The sequence below is a fragment of the Ischnura elegans genome, chromosome 7, assembly GCF_921293095.1.
Source record: "Ischnura elegans chromosome 7, ioIscEleg1.1, whole genome shotgun sequence".
Lineage (NCBI taxonomy): Eukaryota > Metazoa > Arthropoda > Insecta > Odonata > Coenagrionidae > Ischnura > Ischnura elegans.
In genome coordinates this window covers 18200855-18210363 of record NC_060252.1, presented here as the reverse complement: position 1 = coordinate 18210363, position 9509 = coordinate 18200855, and the positions used below count along the sequence as shown (strand labels likewise).

Below are 9509 nucleotides of genomic sequence, written 5' to 3'. Positions count from 1 at the left end.
TCTGTTCAGTCCTCTCCGCTGGTTCTCTTTCCATTGGAACTGTCGACATATTCCACACAGGGAGTCTTTTGGCAGACTGTGTCAGCATCAGGTTATAGCTCATACTTGTAGGATAATTCAACCCAAAAGGTAAGATAGTACTATGTTATGGAATTTGCGATATTTTATATCTGAGTTGAAACTTTTCAGTTTACCGAAATATACTACCATTATTTTATAATGAACAGGTTTCTCAGGATTACAAAGAAATTCAATCATGAGAACGCTAGAAGAATGTGGGACCAGATAATAACTGACTGGAATGACATCTCAGTTGTAGGATAATTCAACCCTAAAGGTAAGATAGTAATTGTATAGTAATTCACGACATTGCATATCTGAGCTGAAACTCTCCGGTTTACGGAAATATACAACCATTATTTTTTATTGAACAGGTTTATGAGGATTACAGAGATATACCGTTGTAATAACACTTGAAGAGGGAAGGACCGGAGTGGAGATTAGAGTAGACCGGAGTAAATTTTAGTCTAAATTGTCTGACTTTTTTCACTTCTGACTGTGATTATGAAGAGGGGGTTGGATCCGGCTTGCATTAGCACCCTGATAAAAATAAACTCCTCCATTAAGGAGAGGTTTACCCTCCATTGAGGGTACAGGAAGGATAGGTGTACCCTTCCTGTACCCTTCAGCAAGGGTACACGAAGGGTATTTTAGAACATTGGTGGGTACGCTCTCTCCTTCCTGGAGGGTACGGGAAGGGTTTGGCCAGCCTCGATGAAGGGTACAGGAAGGATAAGTGTACCCTTCCTGTACCCTTCAGCAAGGGTACACAAAGGATAGGTATACCCTTCCTGTACCCTTCAGCAAGGGTACACGAAGGGTATTTTAGAACATTGGTGGGTACGCCCTCTCCTTCCTGGAGGGTACGGGAAGGGTTAGGCCAGCCTCGATGAAGGGTACAGGAAGGATAAGTGTACCCTTCCTGTACCCTTCAGCAAGGGTACACGAAGGGTATTTTAGAACATTGGTGGGTACGCCCTCTCCTTCCTGGAGGGTACGGGAAGGGTTTGGCCAGCCTCAATGAAGGGTACAGGAAGGGTAGGATAAAATAAAAACTAAAAATCCATAAATTAACATAAAAATTTAAAAAATCGCTGATAAACTAAATTAAACGAATGGGGATGAGTTGCAACAGTGATTTCTAAATTTATAGGGCATAAAAAAATTAGCCTTCACGTGGTCTTGAACCCAGGACCTACATATTACAATATCACGAACTAGAGATTTAACAACCTCGGCTATCGAGGTACTTGATTGGAAATTGTTTCTCAACGGAACTTATACTACAAAATCTTAAGATGAGAATCGCACCCGGGCCTATGTGGAAGAAAGCTGTGACTTTTTTCTACCACACCTATTTCGTTTCAGAAAATAAGATCGGCATTCTAATACTGAACATCACTCTAGCGATGTCTCATTGTCAGCCACACAAATAGGTTACATCCTAAAACGTGAATGGAAGAACTTCTAAATGAGCTTTTTTCACACAATTACAGAAACTATTGTGTACATAGTGGCGTAGTCAGGAATTTCGTTTGGGGGGGGGGGGGGTCCAAAACCAGGTGGGAAAAGTTTTGAAAAACAGGATAGGAAGTATTGGAATTCAACTTATTCAAACACTTTTCATAATCGAAAAAACTTCAATAGTCAAAGAAATATTTTTTAAATTCATTATTTTTTAATATTTTGATTTCTATTATGAAGGAAAATGATTGTGTTTTTATACTTCGGGGGGGCGGAGGGTCCGAACCCTCCGGCGAGTCTTTCAGGATATGTTTTCTTCAGTTATAAATACTAAGTCCCAAGGAAGGGTACACGAAGGATTTTTCTCTCCTTCCCTTACCCTTAATTGTGGGTAGAGGAAGGGTACACGGATGGTTAGGGAAGGAGTTCCAAGGAAGGGTACACGAAGGATTTTTCTCTCCTTCCCTTACCCTTAATGGTGGGTAGAGGAAGGGTACACGGATGGTAAGGGAAGGAGTTCCAAGGAAGGGTACACGAAGGATTTTTCTCTCCTTCCCTTACCCTTAATGGTGGGTAGAGGAAGGGTACACGGATGGTAAGGGAAGGAGTTCCAAGGAAGGGTACACGAAGGATTTTTCTCTCCTTCCCTTACCCTTAATGGTGGGTAGGGCGTGGGTTCTGCAAGGGTAACTACCCACCATGAAGGATGCCACCCTTCCTGTACCCTTCCTGTACCCACCATGGTGGAGTTTATTTTTGTCAGGGCAAGCTTATTGACGACGATTCAGAAGACGATCTGAGCCAACCAAGTTGTTCGCGTAGGCAGGGGGCCCGTAAAAGAATACTATATTCTTCTGAATCGGAATTGAGTAATTTCAGTTCAGAGACATCAGATTCATCTAGTGATGAAACTGAAGAAGTTCCTAACACTGAGTGGGGTCCAGTAACTACGCGTACGTCCGCACTAGAATTACACTGCAAAGATTTAGAGCTGTCATTGTCAGCAAATAACTGTGCAAGTCCTCTTGATCTGTATAAGTTGTTTCTTACAGATGATATGCTGGAGTATATCGTAAGAGAAACTAACAGATATGCTAATGAATTTACAAACTCGCATGCTAAAAATGAAGTAGCCAATTCCCGAAAACATCAGCAAATTTGGGTACCGGTTACCCTCGGAGAAATGAATAAATTTATAGGTACCCAGCTAGCACACGGGAGACTGTCTCCCCCGAATCCTTAGAGACTCTCTACAGAAACCAAAGAGACAGCCTCCCGGAAGCGGTAAGCGTCTCCGGAGACAACAAGGAGACGGCCGGACGATACGATGACGAACCCATGACGAAATGTCCGCACTACTCAAGAGACGGTCTCCGATTTCCGATTGATGCGCCACCAAGCGATAAGTTTGCAAACTAGGTACGAGAATAGTGAACCGGTTGCGCCATCTAGTGGCATATTTAAGTACTACTAGCGTTACAGCGACCCCCGCCCCCCTTTTGGAATTAATATACGTAGAAAATTGGTAACCATACCACTTATAAACCGTGGCACATGCAAACTACAACCTCACCTGAAAAATAAGCATATTACTTACGGAATTTGTAACACAGGGCAGCTTTCAGCATTGATGAGAATTGAGAAACAAAAATAACAACATACAATTAGCATAGGAAAAGGCAAAAAAATTATATATTTTCAAATATTGGTTTATTTACAAATACAATGGGACGGATATCCCCTATCTATTGTTTAATGAAAGTAGACAGAGACATGACATTAATGAACCTGAGTGAACCCATGTCCACCTGAGTCCAGTAAGCAGTTGAACCTTGACGTTGGCAAAGTTGTCTTCCAATTTGACTGCCATTAATGTCAGATCATGTAAGTGAAGCTTCAAATGTATCTCCCAATTGGATATCAATTGCATTTCACAAGTAAACTGAACATCAAGAGACTGAATCAAGGCCTGAAAAGTAGAAGCATAATACCAGAATCAAGAAACTCGATGACTCCAATAAAAATATATTAATAGTGGTTTTGAGACAGTATAACATGTACTCCCTCAGTCTAGCAAAATAATAATACAATGCTCACTAGATATGGTTAATACATTTTGAAAATAGTTTGATGCACAAGGAAAGGCTGAGATTTTTTGAGCTAAAAGGACTCACATAAAAGGGCCATTCCATGTCAGTTCACCCAGGTCATGGCACCCACCTACTAGGATTTTTATAATATTTTTGTCACTAGCTACTACAACCAACTTAATGAATGATGTAAAATATTTCCTCCCTTACCCTCATAGTTTGCAAGACACGAGGGGCCGAAGATTGAGATGTTTGCTCAGAAGTGGCGGTGGTGGGATTCAAATTCCTGAGTGCAGGGCACAAGGTAAAAATTCATAACTCAAAAACCACATAAATTTGAATGAAATTTGGACCCCTTGTCTATCCAAGTAGGAAGCTTCCACATAATGTTTTTCATTCCCCATGCATTGCTACTTTAGCCAAAATAATGTCAAATTTTGTTACTTAGCAGATTTTTTTAGATAAAAACATTACTTCATATTTTCAGAATTACCACCAAAATGCAGAGTAAAGGTGAATGTGGCTCTAGTTCGTTTTATTTGTTAAGAACAATACTTAACTTGCGGCAGCTGAGGGGAAAAGATCCCAATGGCCTGCACACACTGAAATGATGCTCTTTTCCTGGAATCTACCTATTCTTTAGGTACTTAGTTCATAGAAAAATGGTATAACCATACATAGGACACTTACTGCACGATAAAAGTTAAATGACAATACTAATTTAGATAAAATTACTCAAATAATACGCTTCAATCATTAAACTTACTCTTAAAGAGTGAAATGAGTCCACCTGAACTGGTGTTTCACAAAGTAAACCTTTAAAATTGCATGGTATTTCATCTCACAGAAGATCAACCTACGCCAAAAGGAAAGTAGAGACACATGCAGTAAATTTAAAAGCAGAGTTAAAATAGCTCTCAATGAAAGGTTATCCTCTGAAAAGGATGACCAAAAATTGCCAAAAGAATTACTCCGCAAAGTTTGTGATATGGATGTGTACACAGGCTTCAAAAATCAAGGAATCAGTTAACTCATCAAGCACCCATAAGGGAATGGTGCAATTCTTAACAATGGCAGCAATTTCTAGGAGCAGAAAGAGGGCAATGAAAGAGCTTCATGTGAGTGAATACACGATCCACCAGCAAGATAACTTTTCAGAGACAATGGAATATTAGCTGCCCCTGCAAACATCTCAAACTTCGACCCTTCATATCTTGTAAGCTATGATAGTGAGAGGAAATATTTACATGAGTAATGAAATAGGTGATAGTAGGAAGAGACCAAAATTTTATTAAAATCAGTTGGTGGGTGTCGTTTTGAAAGTTTCCTGGGTGATTTCACATGGAATGATCCAAAAAAAATATTTTAATAACCCACATTTACTGCTAATATTCAGAAATAACCTTCGATTACCTACCCAGATAGCACAAAGTAAGAGAGATAACAGTTTCTTATGGTTTTCTTTCGGAAAGAATTGATAATCAGCTTATCATAAGCTAAGGGTAAGATGGTAAGCTAATTTAAGGCAAGGGTAAGATGTTAGGGAAGAATAGGTAAGGAATGCTATCAAATGTCCTCAGGCAAGTAAGTCACTTCTGTTGGAGCACCAAAGGCGGCTGAAAAGCATACTACATATGCTATGCAGCTCATCCCGACATGAACTAAAAGGCTACTGGTGAAATTAAGTGAGTCTTTATAAGGGCTTAACAACTGATAACAGATTTACCCGTAAATAGAAAAAAATTAATAACGGCAAGCGACTGGCTAGTGAAGATATAAAGCACAATACTAGTACTTTATACTTGTGGCAGAAAGAAAAAAACATCAGGGAGAACTGAATGACAGACCTACGTATCTGACGTTCTGTACTCTAGCCACTACACCACAGCAGCTGATGAGAGAGAATGGTGTAGTTACCAGTTTAAAATCCTATTATGTAGAAAAACTTGTTTGATATGTGCACGAAAAACTGAAATTATTCAAGGTCCACACAATTTAACATTTATGAATTTTAATTTATGGCTTGATAACCCAGTATGAATACAGCAGTATGATGTTATACTTACTCATAGAAGTTCCAAGAATGGAAAAAATATTCCTATACATAAATCCCTTAAACGAATGCTCAAAAATGATGGAATCTAAACAACATCTACAGAATTGCTGAAAGTTTGGCATCCATTTTGTCATTACTCTGGATGATTGTCGGCCTAAGCATGCCCATAAGAAACCCATAACAAACTTACTTGATGAGAGCCTTCCTAATTTCTTCCTTTCACCTTATCTCAATGACTTATAATGTGCTAGCTGGGTACACTATCCAATAAACCTTGTGCACCAAATGGTAACATGGTAGCTGCTAAAAGTCATGTGGCACAAAGCCTGGAAACTGTTCTAGAAAAACATGCATGATTGGGACTCTCAAATAAATAATGCATCACTAGCCACGTGCCACAAGCGAACAAGAAACCTAGACAAAACCGTTAAATTTCTGAACCACTACATTTGAATTTCAATATCATACCAACAAATTAAGCAAAATAATAGTATTATCCACCTAGTTATGCTAAAAAAGTTAACATTCCTAACATTAACAGTGGATTTAAGAATGAATAATGTATAATCCTGAGTTCAATATCTTCAACCAAACCATAACAGAAAAAATATACGCACATACACCAAGGAATCCATCCACTAATTTCCTTCCCAGTGCCTTCTGCCAATCTTTCAGGACTGGCACAGTCTCATTAAAGAAGCCAAAGAGGATCCATCACCTATTTACCAAGATTTTTTTTTCGACATTGTAAGGATTCCATGCATGAAGATCAGATTCAAGAGCAAATAATTTTCCAGTGAAAAACTTAGCAAGTTTAACATCAAAACAAGCCAAAGAGGATCCATCACCCGATACTACTTACATATGATGTATTAATCAGAATATAAAATTGTTATGATTCCATGAATGGAGATCAGATTCAATTACAAATAATATTTCTGTGAACTTAGCAAGTTTAATATCCTCACCCAAACTTAAACTGAGAATCTACTGGCACATCTGCCACAAAATCCATATATAACATTTCCTTTCACACTGCCTCTTTAAGCACGCCTGGTAAAATGTCACTGGCGAATCATCCTGGTAGTGCATGTTGTCCACCAGCAGAAGAAACCAAATTGGTCCCATCACCTTGCAGCATTCACATTATCATATGCCACCTATTAATCAATAAATAAAAAGATTTGTTATGGATTCTTTCATCAACCATCCACCAAGGAATCCATAAACGGAGTTCCTTTCTAGCTGCTTTTGCTTAAACTAAATGTCTGGCATAATTTAACTGGAGAATCATACTCATTGTGTGTGTTGCAAACCACCAAAATAAATCAAATAGGTTGCACCAACTAATTCCATCCAAATTATTACACATCACATATTAATTAAAATTAAAAATCGGCATGGTTCCATGCATTAACATTAGATTCAAGAACAATTAATAGTCCAGTGGGTAACTTACCTAGTTAAACATCCTCACCCAAATGTCAACACAGAAACTACTGGCACACCTGCCTAGAAATCCATAAATAACATTTCCTTTTAAGTTTTATCTGCCAAAACTGCATGTCTGGCACAATGTCACAGAAGAATCATCCTGGTAGTGAATATTACGTTACAGCAAAAACAGCGAAAGAGGTTCCATCTCCTGATAATTAATACACATCACCTATCAATCATGAAATAAAAAAGAAATGTTATGATTTCATAAATTCCAGGTAATCAAGAAAGCAAGGTAGGAAAGCCTGGATTAAATAGAACATCGGGTAATTATAACAGAAAACCATATTGTTGATTTGTAATATTTTCTCCAAAAACATACACGGACTCCTACGATAACTAATTATTGAAGTCCATAATATAACTTCACTGTCCACACATGGCATATGAGCCCTTAGGCGCACGAGCACTAAACGAGATAATTATTTATACACAAGAATTATACGTTCATATTCATGCAATCCAGAGTGACAAAGCGAGAAATCGGCTAGTTCTTTATTGTCAGACCTAATTCGGGATACACTAGCAGTACATGAGATTCCCACTAAACCTGCATAAATAATGAACAAGAACGTGTACTGCGAAGAACGGCGAGATTTCGGCGATATGACTATAATATCGTAACAAGCCTTTTAAATGAATTGAAATGGGAATCGTGGATGTCGCTGGTAGAATTTTTATCTAATCTCTCAAAAAATTCCAAGTCAACAGTTTCAGTGATGACTAAAAATATATTGTGAACCCCAGCTTACTACTTTTTTCTTTCGAGATGGTGAAGTTTTGACTACTACCCTACTCCAAATTCCATACATGCATGATATGTAGTGCATAGTCGGTAATAATTCACCCCCACGACACAACATGGTGGCTTGCCGGGTATTACGCAAATGTATTTTAATTGCTTTTAATGTCTGAAAAATAAAGCTGATGTTCACATTGCTCATTGACGGGAATTCAACGGAACTTAACAATCAACCGAGTAACTAATAGTAAGGTCGAAAGGATAATGGCCATTCTTAGTGAAAATATCAACACACACTAACTAAGTTATTCGAGATAAATACTTAAGCACATCATACAACGAATATTTTCCACTACGAAGAGAATATGTAACAAAATGAAAATATATGCAAATATTAATCATACGAGAACCAAATTCTCTAAGCATTTAACGCCAATATCTTCTCTAAGCATTTAACGCCAGTGTCTTTCGGGCATGAGAAGTATAGCGCACACGCGAAAACAATATGACGATAAACCCACAAACATTGGCAGGGATAAACCATAATATAGTACTTACCTTAAACCGGTGATAGAATATGCAGTTGAATAAGCTATAACAAGAACAGGTACGAGGATAACAACGCTGTGTTGGTATCTTCGAAGTCAGGACGTGCCATGTTCGGCCATTTTCCAAGCGGATGCGTTTTAGCCGTTTCAGCGGAGGGATCCTTTCCGGTGTCGGCGCAGTCAACGGTGTAACTATATTAATTACTGTTGATTTCGAGTTATACTAAACCGTATTACAGCTATTAAATTAGGGAGTAATTAAAATTATTGATTTGACCATTCAATCTCTGCAAACTGCTTCTGACAGATAATGTAATTTCGGTAAAGCTGAGCGTTGACCTCGGAAAGAAGCGGAAGTGGGAGGGGGGTACACTTGAAAATTGAAGAAACGCATGGAAAAGCGGCCGTCTCCTCTCGGTCTCTTACCCCTCTCCAGAGACGGTCTCCCGTGTGCTAGCTGGGTATTTTACTAATCATGGGTGTTGTTCATATTCCAGAAATTCGTCTTTATTGGTCGAATGATCCAATGTACATGAACACACTAATAAAAAGTATTATGCCTAGGGATCGCTTCCTAGCTATTCTAAGATTTTGGCACTTTTGCGATAACAGTCAAGCGCGATGTGAAGATCGTTTACATAAGATTGGCTCAATTCTTCATAAAATAAATGAGAATTTCCAAAAACATGTGAAACCTGGAAAAGAAGTAGTCCTGTACTCATGTTGACAACGTGCAAAACTCATAAATGTACTTTAGTCGACGTCAGCGAGTCTGTTAGAAAACCAGATACCGTCATAAAGCTACAATGCTGCAAAGAAAGGTGTTGATATATCTGATAAAATGTTTTCATACTATACATCTTTGAGGAAGACCATAAAGTGGTATAGGAAAATTATAATGCTTGATGAAAGCATGGTTCCCTGGCGTGGGCGTCTTTTATTTCGCCAATATATACCGGGTAAACGACATAAATACGGCATCAAACTGTATAAGCTTTGCCTTCCTGAAGGCTACACTTATAATATGAGTGTATACTCAGGTAAAAGAGAAT

At 38.4% G+C, this 9509-nt stretch overlaps 1 long non-coding RNA gene across 3 annotated transcripts; it reads right to left on the bottom strand.

Moving 5' to 3' along the window:
• Positions 1–3217: 3217 nt before the first annotated feature.
• Positions 3218–8725, bottom strand: LOC124162576. 3 transcript variants are annotated; one of them, XR_006865618.1, is made up of 5 exons: positions 8468–8725; positions 7130–7336; positions 6639–6830; positions 4381–4470; positions 3218–4246 (listed from the first exon to the last, which is right to left on the bottom strand). It is a non-coding gene; the product is annotated as an uncharacterized LOC124162576 (long non-coding RNA). The 3 variants fall into 3 exon arrangements; XR_006865617.1 differs by having other exon boundaries at positions 3218–4470; positions 8468–8719; XR_006865616.1 differs by lacking the exon at positions 4381–4470 and having other exon boundaries at positions 3218–3493; positions 8468–8712.
• Positions 8726–9509: the final 784 nt, after the last annotated feature.